The sequence below is a fragment of the Desmodus rotundus genome, chromosome 4 (genome assembly GCF_022682495.2).
Source record: "Desmodus rotundus isolate HL8 chromosome 4, HLdesRot8A.1, whole genome shotgun sequence".
In the NCBI taxonomy this organism is placed as follows: domain Eukaryota; kingdom Metazoa; phylum Chordata; class Mammalia; order Chiroptera; family Phyllostomidae; genus Desmodus; species Desmodus rotundus.
In genome coordinates, this window is record NC_071390.1 from 75726598 (window position 1) to 75749493 (window position 22896).

General features: G+C 38.4%; 1 pseudogene; it reads left to right on the plus strand.

Moving 5' to 3' along the window:
• The first annotated feature begins 574 nt into the window (after positions 1 to 574).
• Positions 575 to 8897, plus strand: LOC112317738 (prostaglandin E synthase 3-like; annotated as a pseudogene).
• The last annotated feature ends 13999 nt before the right edge of the window (positions 8898 to 22896 follow it).

A 22896-nucleotide genomic window follows, 5' to 3' on the forward strand; every position in this document is an offset into this window, starting at 1 on the left:
AGAAAAGCCTCAAAACCTTGTAAACGTGGAAGACCCAGCTCCAACACAACCTGTCCACACCTGCACAACAGAAGACAAGAGGTGGGGGACAGACTGACCCTCAGATAACCAGCTGGTGGGAAAGACCGAACAAAGAAAGACCCAACAAGAACCAAAAACCAAAGACATACACAGAGCCAACATAAACCACAGCCCCAGATCAGTAAGATCATGAGATCGAGGAGACTATACAAAAAATCTCACAGGTATTCTACCACAGAAGTTTACACCAAAAACTCAGGGGGTCAGAACAGAACAACTTAAGAAGCAGAGGCTAAGAGGAAGAATCTCACAAACAATGGGAAGACAAAGAAACAATCCCCAAATGAAAGCACAGGGGGAAGTCTCAGAAACAATGCTAAATGAAAAAGAGTCAAGTCAACTATGAGATTCTGAGTTCAAGGAATTGGTTATGAGGAAGCTTATTAAGCTCACATAGAATTACCAAAAACTACAGGCAAACTACAATGAACTCACTGCAAACTATATCAACATGAAAAAGGAAACAGAAACTATCAACAAAGGCCAAGAGGAAATGAAGAATACAATTTCTGAACTGAAGAACACAGAAGAAGGAATCAAAATCAGTCTTGATGCAGCAGAGGACTGGATCAGTGAGCTGGAGGACAAGGTAGAAAAAAACACCCAGAATGAGCAAGAAAAGAAAAAGAGGCTCAGAAAGAATGAAGAGAGGATAAGGGAAATGCAGGACAACATGAAATGTAATAATATCCGTATAATAGGAATACCAGAAGGAGAAGAAGAAGGGCAAGGAATAGAAAACCTGTTTGAAAAAGTAATGATGGAAAACATCCCTAATCTGATGAGAAAAAAAGGCACACGAATCCAGGAATCACAAAGGGTCCCAATCAAGAGGAACCCAAAGAGACACACTGCAATACACATCATAGTTAAAATGGCAAAATTCCAAGACAAAGAGAGGATCTTAAAGGCAGCAAGGGAGAAAAAGGAAGTAACATACAAAGGAGCCCAATAAGGTTAGCAACTGACTTCTCAATGGAAACGCTCCAAGCCAGAAGAGAATGGCAAAAAATATTCCCAGTAATGAGAACCAGAGGCCTGCAACCAAGACTACTTTACCCAGCAAGGCTCTCAATCAAGATAGAAGGCCAAATAAGGAGTTTCCCAGACAAAAGAAGTCTAAAAGAATATACATCCACCAAACCAGCTCTGCAAGACATGCTAAAGGGGCTGCTGTAAGGAAAGGAAGGAAAAAAGAGAAAGAGGGAAGAACACAGATACAAAGAATCATAATGAATAAATACCTATCAATAATAACCTTAAATGTAAATGGATTAAATGCTCCAATCAAAAGACATAGAATAGCTGAATGGATAAGAAAGCATGACCCACACATATGCTGCCTGCAAGAGACCCACCTCAGGACAAAAGACCTACACACACTGAAAGTGAAGGGCTGGAAACAAATTTTCCAAGCAAACGGACAGGATAAAAAAGCAGGGGTAGCAATACTCATATCAGACAAAATAGACTTCCAAAGAAGGGCCATAAAGAGAGACCCAGATGGACACTTCATAATACTCAAAGGAAGAATCCACCAAGAAGACATAAACATTGTAAATATATATGCTCCCAACATAGGAGCACCCATATACATAAAGAAAATCTTGAAGAACTTCAAGAAAGATATTGACAGCAACACAATTATAGTAGGAGATTTTAATACCCCACTGTCAAAGATGGACAGATCTTCTAAACAAAATATCAACAAAGGTATTGTGTCATTGAACAAGGCCTTGGATGAAATGGACTTAACTGGTATATATAGAGCATTTCATCCAAAGAAGCAAAATACACATTCTTTTCTAGTGTACATGGAACATTTTCAAAGATAGATGACATGATAAGACACAAAGCAAGCCTCAACAAATTCAAGAACACTGAAATCATATCAAGCATTTTCTCTGATCATAAGGAACTGAAACTAGAAACAAATCTCAGGGAAAAAAACCCCAAACACTCAAAAACATGGAGATTGAGTAGTATGCTATTAAGCAAAGAATGGGTGAAAAATGAGATCACAGAAAAAATCAAAAAGTTTCTGGAAACAAATGAAAATGAACTCACAACAACCCAAAACCTATGGGACACAGCAAAGGTAGTCCTGAGAGGGAAGTTCATAGCAATACAGGCCTACCTTAAAAAGATAGAAACATTACAAATAAACAACCTAACCCTACACCTACAAAAACTCAAAAAACAACAACAAAGACAACCCACAGCAATTAGAAGGAAGGAATTAACCAAGATCAGCGCAGAGTTAATGACATAGAGACTAAAAGCACAATTGCAAGGATCAACGAATCCAGGAGCTGGTTCTTTGAAAAGATAAACAAAATCGAAAAGCCTTTAAGCAGGCTCATCAAGAAAAAAAGAGAGAGGACCCAAATAAACACAATCAGAAATGAAAGAGGAGAGACTACAACTAATACCACCGGGATACAAAGGATTGTAAGAAACTACTATGAAGAACTGTATGCCAGAAAATTTGAAAACCTAGATGAAATGGAGAAATTTCTAGAAAAATATAACCTTCCAAAACTCAATGAGGAAGAAGCACAAAGCCTGAACATACCAGTAATGCCTGATGCAATTGAAACAGTAATCAAAAAGCTTCCAACACACAAAAGCCCTGGACCAGACTTTTTCACAGGAGAATTCTACAGAGCACTTAAGGGGGAGCTAAACCCCATCCTCCACAGTTTATTTCAAAAAATTCAAGAAGATGGAAGACTCCCAAAATCGTTTTACGAAGCCAACATCATCCTAATCCCAAAACCAGGTAAAGACATAACAAAGAAAGAAAACTTCAGGCCAATATCACTGATGAACATACATGCTAAAATCCTGAACCAAATATTGGCAAACTGCATCCAGCAATACATTAAAAAGATCATCCACCATGACCAAGTGGGATTCATCCCAGGGATGCAAGGATGGTACAATATTCGCAAATCAATAAACATAGTACACCACATAAACAACAGCAAAGACAAAAATCACATGATCATATCAACAGATGCAGAAAAAGCATTTGATAAGGTACAGCACCCATTTATGATAAAAACGCTTAACAAAGTGTGAATAGAGGGAACATTCTTCTACATAATAAAGGCTATATGTGAGAGACCTACACCCAACATCATACTCAATGGAAAAAACTTAGAGCTTTCCCACTAACATCAGGAACAAGACAAGGATGCCCTCTCTCACCACTCCTATTCAACATAGTACTGGAAGTCCTAGCCACAGCAATCAGAGAAGAAAAAGCAATAAAAGGCATCCAAATTGGAAAGGAGGAAATGAAACTGTCACTGTTTGCAGATGACATGATAGTGGACATGGAAAACCCTATAGACTCCACCAAAACACTACTTGACCTAATAAATGAATTTGGCAAAACAGCTGGATATAAAGTCAATACTGAGAAATCAAAGGCATTCCTGTATACTAAAAATGAAACAGCAGAAACAGAAATCAGGGAAAAAAATCCCATTTGAGATAGCAACAAGAAAAATAAAGTACCTAGGAATAAACCTCACCAAGGAGGTCAAAGACCTGTACTCAGAAAACTACACAACACTGAAGAAAGAAATTAAGGAAGACACAAACAAATGGAAGCATGTACCATGCTCATGGAATGGGAGAATTAACATCATCAAAATGGCCATACTACCCAAAGCGATTTATAGATTCAGTGCAATCCCTATTAAAGTACCTATGACATATTTCACAGACATAGAACAAACATTTCAGAAATTTATATGGAACCATAAACAACCCCGAATAGCTGCAGCAATTTTGAGAAAGAACAAAGCAGGAGGGATCACAATACCTGATATGAAACTGTATTACAAGGCCACTGTCATCAAAACAGCCTGGTACTGGCATAAAAACAGGCACATAGACCAATGGAACAGAACAGAGCGACCAGAAATAAACACAAGTATTTATGGTCTATTTTTATTTGACAAAGGAGGCAGGAGCATAAAATGGAGAAAAAATAGCCTCTTCAACAAATGGTGTTGGGAGATCTGGGCAGCTACGTCCAAAAAAAATGAAACTCGATCACCAACTTACTCCATACACAAAAATAAATTCAAGATGGATAAAAGACTTAAGTATAAGTCGTAACACCATAAAAGTCCTAGAGGAAAACATTGCCAGGACAATCTCAGACATTCCACGCAGCAACATCCTCACAGACATGTCCCCTAAAGCAAGGGACATAAAAGAAAGAATAAACAAATGGCACCTCATCAAAATAAAAAGCTTCTGCATGGCTAAAGAAAGCAGCACTAAAATACAAAGAGAACCAACAGTATGGGAAAACATTTTTGCCAATGATACCTCAGACAAGGGCGTCATCTCCAAAATATATAAAAAACTCAAACGACTGCACTCCAGGAAGACATACAACCCAATTAAAAAATGGGCAAAGGACTTGAACAGACACTTCTCCAAGGAAGACATACAGAGGGCCCAGAGACATATGAAAAGATGCTCAGCGTCACTAGCCATCAGAGAGATGCAAATTAAAACCACAATGAGGTACCATCTCACACCAGTCAGAGTGGCCAACATAAACAAATCCACAAACAAATGTTGGAGAGGATGCGGAGAAAAGGGAACCCTAGTGCACTGTTGGTGGGAATGCAGACTGGTGAGGCCACTGTGGAAAACACTATGGAATTTCCTCAGAAAACTAAAAATGGAACTGCCTTTTGACCCAGCAATTCTGCTGCTGGGATTATACCCTAAGAGCCCTGAAACACCAATCCAAAAAACCTGTGCACCCCAATATTCATAGCAGCACAATTTACAATAGCCAAGTACTGGAAGCAACCTAAGTGCCCATCAGCAAATGAGTGGATCCAAAAACAATGGTACATTTACACAATGGAATTCTATGCATCAGAGAGATAGAGCTTATACCCTTTGCAATGGCATAGATGGAACTGGAGAGCATTATGCTAAGTGAAATAAGCCAGGTGGTGAGGGACAAATACCATATGATCTCACCTTTAACTGGAACATAATCAACAGAAGAAAAAAGGAAACAAAATGTAACCAGAGACAGTGAAATTAAGAACATTGTAACAATAGCCACAGGGGAGTGGGGAGGGAATAGTGGGTAGAGGGGTCTATAGGAGCTACTATAAAGGACACAAGGACAAAATCAAGGGGGGAGGGTAGAGGTGGGGGAGGGAGGTGGGACTGGCTGGGGTGGGGTGGAGGGAAGGGGAGAAAATGCAGACAATTGTAACTGAATAAAAATAAATAAATAATTTTTTTTAAAAAATGTGAAAGCAGACATCCATGTCTTGTTCCTAATCTTAAGAGGAACGCTTATAGTAGTTGCCTGTTGAGTATATTTACATGGTGTTCACATTTATTGATATTGGAATGTTGTACTAGCCTTGCTGCTACTTGGTCATGGTATAAGATTTTTTTGATGAATTGTTGTATTCAGTGTGCTAGTATTTGTTGAGAACTTTAGCATCTATTTTCATCAGGAGTACTGGCCTAAAATTTTCTTTTTCTTTTTTTTTTGTAGTGCATTTATCTGGTTCTGGAATTAGGATAACTTCGACTTCGTGAAATGAGCTTGGGAGTCTTTCCTCCCCTTGAATTTTTGAAGGAGTTTGAGAAGCATAAGTGTTCATTCTTCTCAGAATGTTTGGTAAAATTCATCTGTGAAGCCATCCAATCCAGGGCTTTTGTTTGTTAGGAGGTTTTTTTTTGGGGGGGGGGGTTGTTGGGGTTTTTTTTGCTGTTTCAGTTTCACTAGGTGCAATCTGTCTATTCAGATTCCCTGATTCTTCCTGATATAGTTTTGGAAGATTGTATGTTTCTAGAATTTATCCATTTGACCAGGTTGTCCAGTTTGTTGGCATCTAGTTGTTCATAATATTTCTTGCAATCATTTCTATATCTGTGGTCACTTGTTATTTCTCCTCTTTTATTTCTGATTTTATTTATTTGGATCTCTTCTATTTTTTTTTTTTTTTGATGAATCTGGTTTAAGGTTTTTCAGTCTTAGTTATATATTCAAAGAACTTGCTCTTGGATTCGTGGATGTTTTGTATTGTTTTTTTAGACTGTCTTATTTAATTCTCCTCTGATCTTTATTATTTTCTTCCTTCTACTCACTTTGGACTTTGTTTATTGTTCATTTTCATATCCTTTTAAGTGTAAAGTTAGAATTGTTTATTTTGACTTTTTCTTGTTTCTTGAGATAGGCCTGTAATGCTATGAATTTCCCTCTTATGATTGCTTTTCCTGTGTCCCACCGATTTTGGATCATTATGTTTTCATTTTCCTTTATTTCAAGGTGTCTTTTGATCTTTCCCTTGATCTCATTGCTGACCTATTCATTGTTAAATAACATGTTATTTAGCTTCCATGTCTTTGCGTGTTTTTCAGTGTTCTTCTTGTGATTGATTTCTAGTTTCTTAGCATTGTGGACAGGGAAGATGCTTAATATGATTTCAATCTTCTTAAATTTATTGATTCTAGTTTTGTATCCTAAGATGTGGTGTGTCCTCAAAAACATTCCATGTGCACTTGAAAAGTATGTTTATTCTGCTCCTTTGAGGTGAAATGCTCTGAAGATATCAATTAAATCCATTTGATGTAATGTGTCTTTTAAGGCTGTTTCCTTCTTATTGATTTTCTATCTGGAAGATCCATCCATTAAAGTCAATGGGATGTTAAAATCCCTGACTATTACTGTACTTCTGTTGATCATACTTAGCTGCTCCAATATTGAGTGCATAAATGTTTACTAGGATTATATCCTCTTGTTGGTTACTTCTCTTTATCATCATGTAGTGTCTTTCTTTGTCTCTTAGTATAGCCTGATTTTAAAGTCTATTTTATCAAATATAAGTATTTCTACCACAGATTTTTTCCCTTTCCATTTGCATATAATATCTTTTTCCAACCTTTTACTTAATCTGTGTATATCTATCAATTTGATGTGGGTCTCTTGGAGATAGCGTATATTGGGTCTTGTTTTCTTATCCATTCAGCTATCCCATGTCTTTTGGTTGTAGCACATAAGTCATTTACATTTAAGGTATTATTGATAGGTACATATTTATTGTCATTTTTATATTCAAACTATTTTCCTCTCTTTTTCTTTTTCGTTTTGGTCTTACAGCAAGCCCTTTAACATTTGTTGCAGTACTGGTTTGGAATTAACAAACTCCCTTAGTTTTTTCTTGTCTGGGAAGTTCTTTATTTCTCCTTCAATTTAAATGATAGTCTTGCTGGATAAAGTAGTCTTGGTTGTAGGTCCTTGCTTTTCATCACCTTGAATATTTCATGCTAATCCCTTGTGGCCTGAAATGTTTCTGTTGAGAAATGAGATGCCAGTGTAATTAGTGCTCTCTTTTCGGCAACTGTCTTTTCTTTTTTGGATTTTGGAATTCTCTCCTTGCCTTAAGCATTCTCATTTTAATTATGATAGGTCTTGGTGTAGGCTATTTTGGATCCATCTTGTTTGGATCTCTGCACTTCTTGGACTTGTGTGTCTTTTTCTTTCCCCAGATTAAGGATGTTTTCAGTCATTATTGCTTCAAATAGGTTCTTGATTCCCTTGCTCACTCTCTTCTTCTGTATTTCCATGATGTGGATATTGTTATGCTTCATGGTTTCCCAAAGATTTCTTACACTCTTCTCATCAAAAAATTTTTTTTTTCTTTTTGCTGCTCTGCTTGGGTACTTTTTCTACCTTGTCTTCCAAATCACTGATTCAATCCTCTGCTTCATCTAACATACTATTTATTCCTTCCAGTGTCTTATTTATTTCAGATATTGAATTCTTTATTTCTCACTGGTCTTTTTTTATGATTTCTATGTCTTTATTCATGCTGCTTAGTATCCTTATAATCATTTCTCTAAACTCTATATCTGATAAATTGCTTGCCTCCCTTTCATTTAGTTCTTCTTCTGGAGGATTTTGTTGTTCTTTCATTTGGGGCCTGTTTCTTTGTCTTCACATTTTGGCTGCTCCTTTCTATTTGTTTCCATGTATTAGGTAGATCTGTAAAGACTGTGGTTCAGACCTATGTCAGACACTCTCTGTGACTGGCCCTGGGCAACCTGTTTGGAACTATCAGTGATCTACAGCTTGTAGCTCCCTCTGCTGAGCCTGGACTGTGCAGAAAGAACCAGGCTGCATACCAAGGCTGGCTTTTACCAGCATCATACCCAGGGAAAGACACATAAAGTCCCACACCTATAGCCTGATTTGAAAGTCTATTTTATCAAATATAAGTATGCTACCAGAGAGGCCTCCCAACCAATCACCCATTCCCCTGCCCAGATCACAATGCAACTGCTTCTACAAAGTGGTGTGATCAAAGGGAATATGTCTTCCTTGGATTTGTGTTGAAGACAGTAAAGATGTTAATGTAAATTTTGAAAAATCCAAACTTATATTAACTTGTCTTAGAGGAAGTGATCATTTTAAACATCTAAATAAAATTGATCTTTTTAACTGTTTTGATCCGAATGATTTCAAGCATAAAAGAATGGTCAGATGTATTTTATGTTGTTTATGAAAAGGAGAATCTGGCCAGTCATGGCCAAGGTTAAGAACAGAAAGGGTAAAGCTTAGTTGGCTTAGTGTAGACTTCAAAAATTGGAAAGACTGGAAAGATGATTAAGATAAAGACATGCAATTTTGATCATTTCTCCAAGATTATGAACAACATGGGTGGTGATGAGAATGTAGATTTACCAGAGTAGATGGAGTAGATGGTGATTCACAAGACACTGATGATGAAAAAATGCCAGATCTGCAATGAGTGTTGGTGTCACTATATTCTGAGAAAGAAAAATAACTTTTCTGCAAGGTTTAATAATTGGAAGAATTCCTGAGTTGATAGCTCTAAAGGCAAATGCTGCATTTGCCTCCTTTAACTCATTTTTCATTTTTCAACCAGTTTTCTTAAAGGCCTCACTAAGGACCGATACATACCGTTGTATGGGGCAATTTTAAGTCAGCTAAGGCAATGACCTTATGCATGAACACTTCCTAGACTACCATGGTGCTGTGCAGTCATAGGCAGTTGATATAGCAGTTGAGATAAATAAAAACTTTTCACCTAAATCTCCTTTACTTCATAACATAGATACAGACATGATAAGAAGCACATGGACAAAATCAAGGGGGAGGGTGGAGTTCGGGGAGGGAGGGGGGTTTGGCTGGGGTGGGGTGGAGGGATGGGGAGAAAAGGCACACAACTGTAATTGAATAACAATAAAAAATTAAAATTAAAAAAAATATGTGTAGGAAAACAGTTCATAAACTGTAAAAAAAAAAAGAAGCTCTTGGATTACAGAAAGATAACTGTTTTAAATTTTAGAACAGGGACTCAAACTGGCTGAAACAAACTGGTTGATACCTAAAACTGGTAACATTTTGTTTCTCTGGTTTATTCTTCAAGATTATTCCACTAAAGTTTTATTTTTCAAAAATTTACTTCACACTGTTGTACGTAAGTATTCCAAAGATATCTTAGCTAATAGTGAACACTCTAACTTAGACGGTCTTTGAAGCATGTACATGTGGTATTGTTTGACCCTTGAACTTTTACATCTCTCAGCATGGCGAATGAAGAAAGCCTGGACATTGTTGCTTGAGAGTCTGTACACTTAGAGCAAATTTGTATTTTCACTGTCAATATGGCAAATGAATAAAAAATGTTAATACACTATTGGATTTATTATTTTTTATTTTTTGATCCAGCTTCTACCAGGGCTATGAAATCCTAATTTATGTTCATGACAGTGAGGATTGATTTTAATATCTACATTCTTTCTAATGAACTGTTGGAAAACAGTAAAAATAAAAAATACAAATATATTTATATATCTCAAAGAATATATTCCCAAGTCCAACCAACACGTTCTCTCTACCACCATTTTTCAGCCTAAAAGTCCAAGACCTAAAGAAGTCAAATGTTAAAATTTATATTAAAATATCTATACATATATAATTACAGAAAAAGGATAAAATTATTTTGAAATGCTTGACAATAATTCAGAGTACCCATTCATAAAAAAATTTTGCAAACTAGAAATTTTCAAAAACTTCTTAAAATGATTATATATATATACATATATATATACACACACATATATATATGCACACACAAACCACTATGTATATATGAAACATTAAAAGCACGCTTTTTAAAGTCAGGAATGAGACAAGAGTGCCACTAAATCTACTTCTATTTACTACAACACTATATATACCTGATTATGACAATCAAAAAGTGACAACAATTACTATTATTTCTAAAGAATGTGATTACCTACAGTAAAAAGTCCAAAACCTTTCTAGTCAATTCTTGGACATAATAAGAGAAATTTCAGTGAAGTTGCTGAAAGTGAGGTCAATTTATAGACACCAGTTGTTTTCTTATACACTTGTAATAACAAATTAAAAATGTAATGTTACAAGTATTAAAGAAGACCTAGAGAAAAAAGTAACTTAGACTATAACATCTTCTAAAATATAAGGATCAGCAAGAAAATTGTGAAATTATTATTATTTAATTATAAAATAGCTTTTGAATGATTTTTTTATTCCATGAGATTTTTCATGTGTCAAAAGGCTTAGCTACCTCTTCAAGAAAAGAATCTATTAGATACCTGAAATTAATATCATTTTCAAAAAATTTTTTTGTTATTCAATTGCAGCTATATGCCTTTTATCCCCATCCCTCCACCCCACCCCAGCTGGACCCACCTCACTCCCCCACCTCCACCCTCCCCCTTGATTATGTCCATGTGTCCTTCATAGTAGTTCCTGTAATCCCCTCTTCCCACTGTCCCATCCCCACTCCCCACAGCCATTGTTAGATTGTTCTTAACTTCACTGTCTCTGGTTACATTTTGTTTCCTTTTTTCTTCTGTTGATTATGTTCCAGTTAAAGGTGAAATCATATGGTATTTGTCCCTCACCACCTGGCTTATTTCACTGAGCATAATGCTCTCCACTTCCATTCATGCCATTGCAAAGGGTATAAGCTTTCTTTCTTTCTCTCTGCTGCGTAGAACTCCATTGTATAAATATACCATAGTTTTGGATCCACTCACTTGCTGATGGGCATGTAGGTTGCTTCCAACTTGGCTATTGTAAATTGTGCTGCTATGAACATTGGGGTGCACAGGTTTTTTGGATTGGTGTTTCAGGGCTCTTAGGGTATAATTCCAGCAGCAGAATTGCTGGGTCAAAAGGCAGTTCCATTTTTAGTTTTCTGAGGAAATTCCATAGTGTTTTCCACAGTGGCCTCACCAGTCTGCATTCCCACCAACAGTGCAACAGGGTTCCCTTTTCTCCACATCCTCTCCAACATTTGTTTGTGGATTTGTTTATGTTGGCCACTCTGACTGGTGTGAGATGGTACCTCATTGTGGTTTTAATTTGCATCTCTCTGATGGCTAGTGACGCTGAGCATCTTTTCATATGTCTCTGGGCCCTCTGTATGTCTTCCTTGGAGAAGTGTCTGTTCAAGTCCTTTGCCCATTTTTTAATTGGGTTGTATGTCTTCCTGGAGTGCAGTCGTTTGAGTTTTTTATATATTTTGGAGATGACGCCCTTGTCTGAGGTATCATTGGCAAAAATGTTTTCCCATACTGTTGGTTCTCTTTGTATTTTAGTGCTGCTTTCTTTAGCCATGCAGAAGCTTTTTATTTTGATGAGGTGCCATTTGTTTATTCTTTCTTTTATGTCCCTTGCTTTAGGGGACATGTCTGTGAGGATGTTGCTGCGTGGAATGACTGAGATCGTCCTGGCAATGTTTTCCTCTAGGACTTTTATGGTGTTACGACTTATACTTAAGTCTTTTATCCATCTTGAATTTATTTTTGTGTATGGAGTAAGTTGGTGATCGAGTTTCATTTTTTTTGGACGTAGCTGCCCAGATCTCCCAACACCATTTGTTGAAGAGGCTATTTTTTCTCCATTTTATGCTCCTGCCTCCTTTGTCAAATAAAAATAGACCATAAATACTTGTGTTTATTTCTGGTCGCTCTGTTCTGTTCCATTGGTCTATGTGCCTGTTTTTATGCCAGTACCAGGCTGTTTTGATGACAGTGGCCTTGTAATACAGTTTCATATCAGGTATTGTGATCCCTTCTGCTTTGTTCTTCTTTCTCAAAATTGCTGCAGCTATTCGGGGTCATTTATGGTTCCATATAAATTTCTGAAATGTTTGTTCAATGTCTGTGAAATATGTCATAGGTACTTTGATAGGGATTGCATTGAATCTATAAATCGCTTTGGGTAGTATGGCCATTTTGATGATGTTAATTCTTCCAATCCATGAGCATGGTACATGCTTCCATTTGTTTGTGTCTTCCTTAATTTCTTTCTTCAGTGTTGTGTAGTTTTCTGAGTACAGGTCTTTGACCTCCTTGGTGAGGTTCATTCCTAGGTACTTTATTTTTCTTGTTGCTATCTCAAATGGGATTTTTGTCCTGATTTCTGTTTCTGCAGTTTTGTTGTTGGTGTACAGGAATGCCTTTGATTTCTGAGTATTGACTTTATATCCAGCTGATTTGCCAAATTCATTTATTAGGTCAAGTAGCTTTTTAGTGGAGTCTTTAGGATTTTCCATGTACACTATCATGTCATCTGCAAACAGTGACAGTTTCATTTCCTCCTTTCCAATTTGGATGCCTTTTATTGCTTTTTCTTCTCTGATTGCTGTGGCTAGGACTTCCAGTACTATGTTGAATAAGAGTAGTGAGAGAGGGCATCCTTGTCTTGTTCCTGATCTTAGTGGGAAAGCTCTAAGTTTTTGTCCATTGAGTATGATGTTGGCTGTAGGTCTCTCATATATGGCCTTTATTATATAGAGGACTGCTCCCTCTATTCCCACTTTGCTGAGTGTTTTTATCATAAATGTGTGCTGTACCTTATCAAATTCTTTTTCTGCATCTATTGATATTATCATGTGATTTTTGTCTTTGCTATTGTTTATGTGGTGTATTATGTTTATTGATTTCCGAATATTGTACCATCCTTGCATCACTGGGATGAATCCCGCTTGGTCATGGTGTGTGATCTTTTCAATGTATTGCTGGATATGGTTTGCCAATATTTTGTTGAGGATTTTAGCATCTATGTTCATCAGCAATATGGGCCTGAAATTTTCTTTCTTCATTGTGTCTTTATCTGGTTTTGGGATTAGGATGATGCTGGCTTCATAAAAAGAGTTTGATAGTCTTCCATCAGTTTGGATTTTTTCGAATAGTCTGTGAAGGATAGGGGTTAGCTGTTCCTTAAATGGTTTGTAGAATTCTCCTGTGAAACCATCTGGTCCAGGGCTTTTGTGTTTTCGGAGTTTTTTGATGACTGCTTCAATTTCGTCTGCTGTTATTGGTCTGTTCATGTTTTCTGCTTCTTCTTCATTCAGTTTTGGAGGATTATATTTTTCTAGAAATTTGTCCATTTTACCTAGGTTTTCAAATTTCTAGGCATACACTTCTTCGTAGTAATTTCTAACAATCCTTTGTATTTCTGTGGTATCAGTTGTAATCTCTCCTCTTTCATGTCCAATTGTGTTTATTTGGATCCTCTCTCTTTTTTTCTTGATGAGCCTACTTAAAGGCTTGTTGATTTTGTTTATCTTTTCAAAGAACCAGCTCCTGGATTCATTGATCCTTAGAATTGTGCTTTTAGTCTCTATGTCATTTAGTTCTGCTCTGATCTTGGTTATTTCCTTCCTTCTGCTTGCTCTGGGCTGTCTTTGTTGTTGTTCCTCCAGTTCTCGTAGGCATAGGGTTAGGTTGTTTGTTTGAAATGTTTCTATCTTTTTAAGGTAGGCCTGTATTGCTATGAACTTCCCTCTCAGGACTGCCTTAGCCGTGTCCCATAGGTTTTGGGTTGTTGTGAGTTCATTTTCGTTTGTTTCCAGAAAGCTTTTGATTTCTTCCCTAATCTCGTTCTTGACCCATTCATTGATTAATAGCATGCTATTCAGTCCCAATGATGTTGAGTGTTTTTGATTTTTTCCTTTGGGGTTTGTTTCTAGTTTCAGTCCCTTGTGGTCAGAGAAAATGCTTGATATGATCTCAATTTTCTTGAATTTGTTGAGGCTTGCTTTGTGTCCTATCATGTGGTCTATCTTTGAAAATGTTTCACGTACACTTGAAAAGAATGTGTATTTTTCTTCTTTGGGATGTAAAGCTCTATATATATCAGTTAAGTCCATTTCCTCTAGTGTATTGTTAAGTGACACAATATCCTTGTTGATATTTTGTTTGGAAGACCTGTCCATTTTTGACAGTGGGATGTTAAAGTCCCCTGCTATAATTGTGTTGCTGTCAATATCTTTCTTGAAGTCCTCCAAGATATTCTGTATGTATTTGGGTGCTCCTTTGTTGGGTGCATATATATTTACAATGTTTATGTCTTCTTGGTGGATTCTTCCTTTGAGTATTATGAAGTGACCTTCTGGGTCTCTCTTTATGGCCCTTCTTTGGAAGTCTCTGTTGTCTGATATGAGTAGTGCTACCCCTTCTTTTTTTTCCTGTCCATTTGCTTGGAAAATTTGTTTCTAGCCCTTCACTTTCAGTCTGTGTAGGTCTTTTGTCCTGAGGTGGGTCTCTTGTAGGCAGCATATGTGTGGGTCATGTTTTCTTATCCATTCAGCTATTCTATGTCTTTTGATTGGAGCATTTAATCCATTTACATTTAAGGTTATTATCGATAGGTAGTTATTCATTGCCATTTTTTCCTACCTGTCTTCTTCTCTCTTTCTCTTTTCCTTCCTTTTCTTAAAGCAGTCCCTTTAGCATCTCTTGCAGAGCTGGTTTGATGGAGCTGTATTCTTTTAGACTTTTTTTGTCTGGGAAACTCTTTATTTGGCCTTCTATCTTGATTGAGAGCCTTGCTGGGTAAAGTAGTCTTGGTTGCAGGCCTCTGGTTCTCATTCCTTGGAATATTTTTTGCCATTCTCTTCTGGCTTGGAGCGTTTCCATTGAGAAGTCAGTTGCTAACCTTATTGGGGCTCCCTTGTATGTTACTTCCTGTTTCTCCCTTGCTGCCTTTAAGATCCTCTCTTTGTCTTGGAAATTTGCCATTTTAACTATGATGTGTCTTGCAGTGGGCCTCTTTGGGTTCCTCTTGCTTGGGACTCGCTGTGATTCCTGGATTTCGGTGACTTTTTGTCTCATCAGATTAGGGAGATTTTCCATCATTACTTTTTCAAACAGGTTTTCTATTCCTTGCCCTTCTTCTTCTCCTTCTGGTATCCCTTTTATACAGATATTATTACATTTCATGTTTTCCTCCATTTCTCGTAATCCCTCTTCATTCTTTCTGAGCCTCTTTTCCTTTTCTTGCTCTTTCCGGGTGTTTTTTCCTACTTTGTCCTCAAGCTCGCTGATCCAATCTTCTGCTTCATCAAGTCTGCTTTTCATTCCTTCTACTGTGTTCTTCAGTTCAGAAATTGTATTCTTTATTTCCTCTTAGCCCGTGTTGATAGTTTCTATTTCCTTTTTCATGTTGATATAGTTTGCAGTGAGTTCACTGTAGTTTCCCTGTAGTTTTTGGTAACTCTGTGTGAGCTCATTAAGCTTCCTTATAACCAATTCTTTGAACTCAGTAACTGATAGTTGACTTGCCTCTTTTTCAGTTAGCATTCTTTCTGAGGCTTCCTCCTTTCCTTTCATTTGGGGATTTTTTTTTTGTCTTCCCATTGTTTTGAGACTCTTCTTGTTAGCCTCCGCTTCCTAAATTGATCTGTTCTGACTCCCTGGGTTTATGTATGAACTTCTATGGTATAATGACAATGGGATTCAGTGGTGCTGTCTCCTTAATCTCCTGTGCTCACTGGTCTTGAGCTGATGTTTATGGATCTAACATGGTCTCACTCTGGTCCTTTCAGAGCTCCTGGTTTTATTGTCTCACTGTAGGAAAAAGAGAAAGAAGGGGACAAAAAAAGGAAAAGGGAAGGTGGGGAAAAGCGAATAGAAAAGGAAAGGAAGGAAGGAAGAAGGAGTAAAAAAGGATTGGAGGAAAGATAAGAAGAAGGAGTTGTAACAAAAATTAAAACAAAAAAAAATAAATGAATGAAGGCAGGAGGAGGGAATAAAAAAGGTAAAGGATGGAAGGAAGAAGGAATAACAAAAGAAAGAAGGACAGAAAGGAGGAAGGAATTTAGGGGGAAAGGAGAAAAAAAGAGAGAGAGAGAGAGAGAGAGAGAAAAGAAAAAAAATAGGTCTTGTGCTGGCTTTAAACCGGTCAGGTTAGTTCTGCTGGTCTTCCTGTCTGTGAAACAGGAGGCGGTGGTTGGAGGGATTGGTTTCACTTTTCTCCCTTCCGGAGCCACACTCTTCGCTGTCGTTCAGCCTCCAGTCCAGTTCCTCAGGGTCCTTCTGCTCCCCACTAGGTGTTTAGTTCACCAGTTTTGCTGTCCTTGAGTTGTACCAATTAGGGGCAACTCACACTCCTCCTTCTTGCTCTTTGCTGTCTTAAATGCTAAGGGCTTCTAGGGGTAGTTCAGCCCCCTACTGGGTCCAATCTTTCCAGGGAATGCAGTCTCCCCTAGCGCTGCAGCTCCCCTCTGCTGGGCATTCTGCCTTCCTCCTAGAGAGCCAGTAGGTTCTGCAGGGCTCTGTGCACAGGAGCTAGGTAGGAGTTGTTCAGAACATGTGCTTTTAGGTGTGGTCGCTGGCATGCAGCCAGGGTGTTGATCGGGTTGACAAGCTGATCTCGGCTTTGGGACTGGGTTGCACAGCAGATCAGCCACTTTGGATCTGTGTGAGGGGGCAGCCAGCCACTGATCCAGTTGTGCACCCACTGGAGGTTTCAGGTATGGGCGCCTAGGCTACTTATGGAGGTGAACGCCCACCCAGGCACTTTGTGTCTCTGCCCCCCCCCCCCCGCCCCCGGCAGCTGGGCCGCTTATCAGGGCGTGCACCCACCCGGGGGTTCAGGTGTGGGCCCCAGTCCCCTGTTTGGGATCCAAGCCCACTGGGGCACTTTGGGTCTGGTGCCAAGGCAGCCAGTCCCACTTATCATGGCGTGCACCCACCAGGAGTTTCAGGTGTTGGCGCCCAGTCCGCTGATCTGGGTGCACGACAACTGGGCTTCAGGTGAGAGCTGGGGCTGCTTATCCTGCGTTCACAGTCCAGGGGCTGGGGGGGGGGGGGGGCGCCAGAGGCCGAGGCTGCTGTGGAGAGTTCTCTAACTAGCCACTGAGTGCCTCTATTTTCTCTTTTTCTTTTCAAGAAATTCTTCCTATTCAAGCCCCCCTGGTCCAGACAAGCCCCTGGCCCCTCACACAGCCCAGCCTGGCTCTCTCCCAAGAATCCTGCAGCAGACCCTGCATCCTGGCGGGGGGCTTCAGCTGCCCTGGTCCCCTGAGCTGGTCCCAGGGACCCTATTGTCCTTAAGCACTCTTCTTACCATCTGATCTTTCAATGTCCTCTATCTTTGGTCTCCGATCTTCATATATGTTGGAATACTGTTGCCTGTTCACTCTGCTCCTCAGATCAGCTAGGTGTCTCACTGGTGCCGAGGGGAAGTATACTCTGTTCCCACCTATCTCCCCGCCATCTTCCTCCCCCACCTCCTTATATAATCTTTAAAGCAATCCTCAGAGATCTTGTGGGTTCCCTTCCAGACCACAGGATAAAGCGAGTCTAATCTTTCTGCTGGTGAAGGGTCTTATCTTCAATTTGTAAAATACACAACACCTTGATAGATCCAGAAGTTATGGGAATCAAAAAGGAGACAGCTAAATAAAGTTCGTACTTGTAATTCCTGGTCCAGGCACAGGTTTTGATGCGGTCCCCAGGTGCGGTCCCCTGCCCACTTGCCAGGTGCTCAGCCCCTCCAGATGTTGCTGGCACCCTAGACTTCAGGCGTTTCAGCCGGTTCTTGCAGGAAACGACTGTAAATCCACATTACTGTTAGAACTGCTGCTCTAGCCCCTGCATTGCTCTCCTCTGGCCGAGGGCAGCGGTACTCTCAGCCAGCAGCTGGGGCAGGAACCGAACCTGGCTACCACCACGCCCTCGGACACCGGCTGCCAAGAGGGTGCTTGCGCCCAGGGTCGTAGTGTGTGCGAGAATGTGTATAGGCGTGTGTGTTCGTGAAAGAGAGAGTCTGTGTGTCTGTGCGAGCAAAAGGGTGAGCTCAGCCCCTGGGGCACTGGGAGGTGAACTGCAAGCAATGCTGGAGCCTGCAGCGCTCTGGGGTGCGGGGCGTCTGCATAGCTGCGTTGATGTTGCTGTGGCCGCTGCCCCCGCGCCCTAAGGTTGGTCGCCTGAAATTATTATCTTCTAGTAGCCTTTAAACAATGCTTGTCATGGTTGTCATTTATGAAGCAAAGTCACATATAAATTAAATTTTTCTAAACTATATAGTTAGCTATGAATTAGAGTCCCATGAAATGTGCTAGTGCTAACACACATGTGTGGGATTTTGCTATCAGTTCAATTGTTTTAATGATAAATTTCCTTTGAAAAGTGTAAGGATCTGTTGAAAGACCACGACAGGAACTAACAACGGACTGTTCAGACTTGCAAATGATGGAACATTTAATTATTCCAAAATAGTATTCCCCATTTAGGGTGTGATCATTAAATTCATCATCCTTCAGTTTATATGCTTCAGATATTTATCATGTCTTCCTCAGACAGGAGTCATCTAAATATAGATTTTTGGACTATCCATTTCAGCATGGCATTTGATCAAAAGCCTGGATTCATTTATTTTCTGTAACAGAGATAAAGTGTTTGTAAATGCTGTGATAAAACCATAAAGAGAAAGTAAAGTGAAATCTAGCCTCATAAATACAAAGTCCACTCAGGATACTACCACTATAGAAAGAGAAAAATGAGAAACAGTATGTCAACACGAGTGAATGTTCTCTAGATATATTTTTTAAAAAGGTGTGGTCAGTTTTGGTACTCTGAGTTTGTTGACAAATCAATACACATTTAGACTCAAGATACAGGCAGCAAAATCAGGACAAAAAAACTAAATATACTTGATTTTTTTCTATTACTCTTTAAATATTGAGATTTTTTTCTCCTTGTGATTGAAAAATGTCTCAGAAAACAATGTTTTATGAAATTCAGAAATTTTTCTTTTCTGCAGTTTCTCATTTTTTAGGAGGTGTATATTATAGCCAGGTATTCATTATTTAAAGTCTGATTAGAGAAAAGCTATGTTTGGGACCTGGACAAACATTTCATGGGAAGACAAGTACAAATAAAAACCAAATAATTCTTCTAGAGACAGCCAACCCCCCTCTCATGGAATGCTAGTGGCACAAGAGGTGCTGAGGAAAGATTTGTGAGAAAATTTCCTAAAAAGGGCCTTGAAGGGAAGGCCTTCAGCTGGGCTCTTCCTCTCCACTATCATTTTACAGCCTAGGAGACCAAAGTCTGGAGAAGTCAAGTTACTGGCCCAAGGCCACTTGCTGATGTCAAAGTCAGGTCTTGAGTTCATATTTCTTGATACTTATTACAATGTTATTTCATTTCACTATTCTTCAATGGAAAATGTATGTGTCTCCACATGTGTGCACACAAGCCAACAAGAGTATCTATGAAATTTTAACCACACTGTGATATTGAGGGTGTTTGATAGCCCATCCCAATTAATTTGGCCAACTTTAGAAAAACTTCCAATTAGTGTTTCTGAACAGTTTTGGATGTCCTACAAAAGATACAGAAAATCTTCAGCTTTTCTTTAAAATACCTGTGAAAATTATGAGTTTATGTGTGCATGTGTACATATATCTTTTTTTCCTAATGTATCTACAACATAGAAATAGGGAGTCACAGGCCTATGAAACTTTCTTTAGGATTTAAGTGACAGTGAACTTGCAAATGGCCAATAAACTCCCCCTCTCTGATTTGCCCTCTGGCAGAAGAGGCCTAGTTCATTAATTTTGAGAAAAAAGAATTGGTAAGTAGCTCCATTAATGTCCCAGTAGAGACAGAAAAATGGAAGATGCTTCTTTTTCCTTACAAGGAATATGAAACTAATATCAATAGATGGCATGAACTTTTAAACACCACGCTGATTTAGCTGACTGATTCCTAAACAAAGGATATAAATAAATAGCAAGTGTACCATTGGTGATATAAGCATAGCCCACACATGTTCTCATAAATAGGCTGGCAAAACAGAGGAGACAGCAGGAGGATTTAAACTAGGAAGTCAGCCCTGGCTGGTGTGGCTCAGTGGAATGAGTGCAGGCCTGCGAACCAAAGAGTCACAGGTTCAATTCCCAGTGAGGGAACATGACTGGGTTGTAGGCCAGGTCTCCATTAGGGGGCATGTGAGATGCAATCACACATTGATGTTTCCCTCTATCTAAAAATAAATTTTAAAAAGTAAAAAAATAAACTTGGAAGTCAGATGCTACAGAAAGCTACAACTGATGTGTCCTATTTGTGAAGCAGCTGTGGAGGTAAATATCAATTGTGTATAAGATCGTCATGTCTACAAAACCAAACTCCCATTATTTTGACCAACGTTTTGCTTACCTGTGGACTGTAAGATCAAACTTGATATGTATGATTTCTTACAATAATTAGTACATGAATCTTCCTTTCATTGGCATGCAGCACTCTGTGGAAGATGTTACATTTACACTCTGCGTTACAGAAAATGGACACAACATCTATGTTTAACTTCCAGAACCTGTCTCAGCTTTCTTTTTTCTCTCCAGTTAAGATAACTTATACCAGTGTCCTCATGTTTATCACGTTTTCATACATAGAGTTTTGAAATGTGGTACCTTGGAAAGTTTTGGAGAAAACTCCTTCACCTGGTGAAAACAGTTTACAGCAAACCTACATATCTATAAAAACATTTGTATGGAAAAAGGAAGAAAAAAGTACCACCAGACATTTCAAGGAACTAAGTGCTGAAATATCCCTAATATGGACAAAATCTGATCCCAGTAAAACATTGTTTTTTACTGTAAAAAAAATCCTGTTACATCTAGCTCCCTTATGTATCTTCTCTCATTCCTCCCCAATTCCCCAGATGCCTCCCCTTAAGTTGACTCAATTTTCTACCATTTCTCTGCAAATGTTTAGAATCTACTAGTTTGCTTCTCATAAATCCTACCCTAATTCAATTTCTACACCATTTTCCCCTATCCTCACGTCCTTCTCTCATGCCATTTAATGGCAAAAGGTAAAGGTAAAGCAGATTAGTGAGCAGGTAACTTCCATCTGTACGTGCTTCTGTTATTCTCTTCCTTCAGTTTTTCCCGCCTCCTTGGCCATTTGCTTACTTTCATTCAGCTTTACAGCTCCAAAAGCATGGGAGTGATTTGCAGAAGAAAAATGGGCACATTCAGTATACCAGTGCCACACACATTAATAGAAACTGGGAAATTGAAAATTAATTACGTGAGGGAATTCAAGAAACTGGTGGACAATTTGTCATGTGTGATTGTGTCTTACTGTCAACACAAACAGGAAGGTCAAAGTGAAAATCAAGGCAGCAGCTAATGTCATTCTTCAGAAGCTGAAAGTGGGCACAGAGTCAGCCAAACCAAGCTCAGTTCAAGGGCTACATAGGATGCAAAGCTCTAGGGTAGCCAGTTCAGGTACTAGGGATTGACAAACCTGAGAATATTCCAGAACCAGAGAGACATTATGAGACTCCTGAGGTCAGTTAGAGTTTCATAAATTGAAACAGAAGACTAAATTGGAGGACTATATTCTGTTCAAGTTTGCAGAAAGAAGGACAGAATCAGTGGCTTATGAAGACTCTTGTCACCATCACTCTTAGGGTACCTCTTTGGCTTCAAACGAGTGGAACACAGAAAGAATTCAACATCTGATATATCTCTGTCTTTCCTTTTTCTGAGGAAGTAAGGACAGTTCTTTGTTCCTCAAATTTAAGGATATTATTTTTCCTCTTTTTAAACTTCTCTTAAAATCAAGAAAATTAATCCTGGGTAAAATACTGGTAAGTATAAAAACACACATACATATATATTGTTCAAATCTAATATGTATATATACATAATATGTATATTTGTAATATGTAATATTTGTACATTAAATGTATATACATGTATGATGTTTGTTCAAATGTAAATATATATTATATTTATTATATACATGTTAGATTTGAGGAATTTGGGGAATACATTTAAAAAACGAGATGATTGGAAAGCAAGGACTGACTATCCAGAAAACACAAAAGGATGGATGGTCACTAACAATTTGTTCCAGAGAATGTTCAGACATTGCTGTTAACACAAAAATCTAGGGCACTGGCATTGTCAGTATCAGATGCTCTTGAAAACTGAAGGTTTGGGGAAAGAGAGTTTGGGAAAATAGCTGACTTATGATAAATATCTCATAGAACCAGAGAGAAATAGAACCAAGAAAAAAGTGCCCTTTAAAAAATGACATATATATAATGTAAAAATATTTACATGGCTTTCTTCATCTTTCCTTTAAAAGCCTTCCCTTTCAGATAAATAAAGTAATATTTTTAGAGTATACTACTTGGAAGACAAATTCTCAGATAATAATATATGGTGATAATTAGTTTTGTGTATTCTTCTTCCAGGCATTGGGGTAAACATTTAGCCACCAATATCAGTAAGTTTGTATCCTTCATCATAATAGTCTTCAAAACATAGACTTGTGTTTATAGGTTCCGACTAAATCAAAGAGGGACTTGGGTAATTGTTAAGCCATAATGATGTCTCTCTTGTCTATAAATGAAATAGATCTAACAGACAATCCTTTTAACCAAACCCTTGAGAGAGAGGTTACATTAGTGTTTGCAGA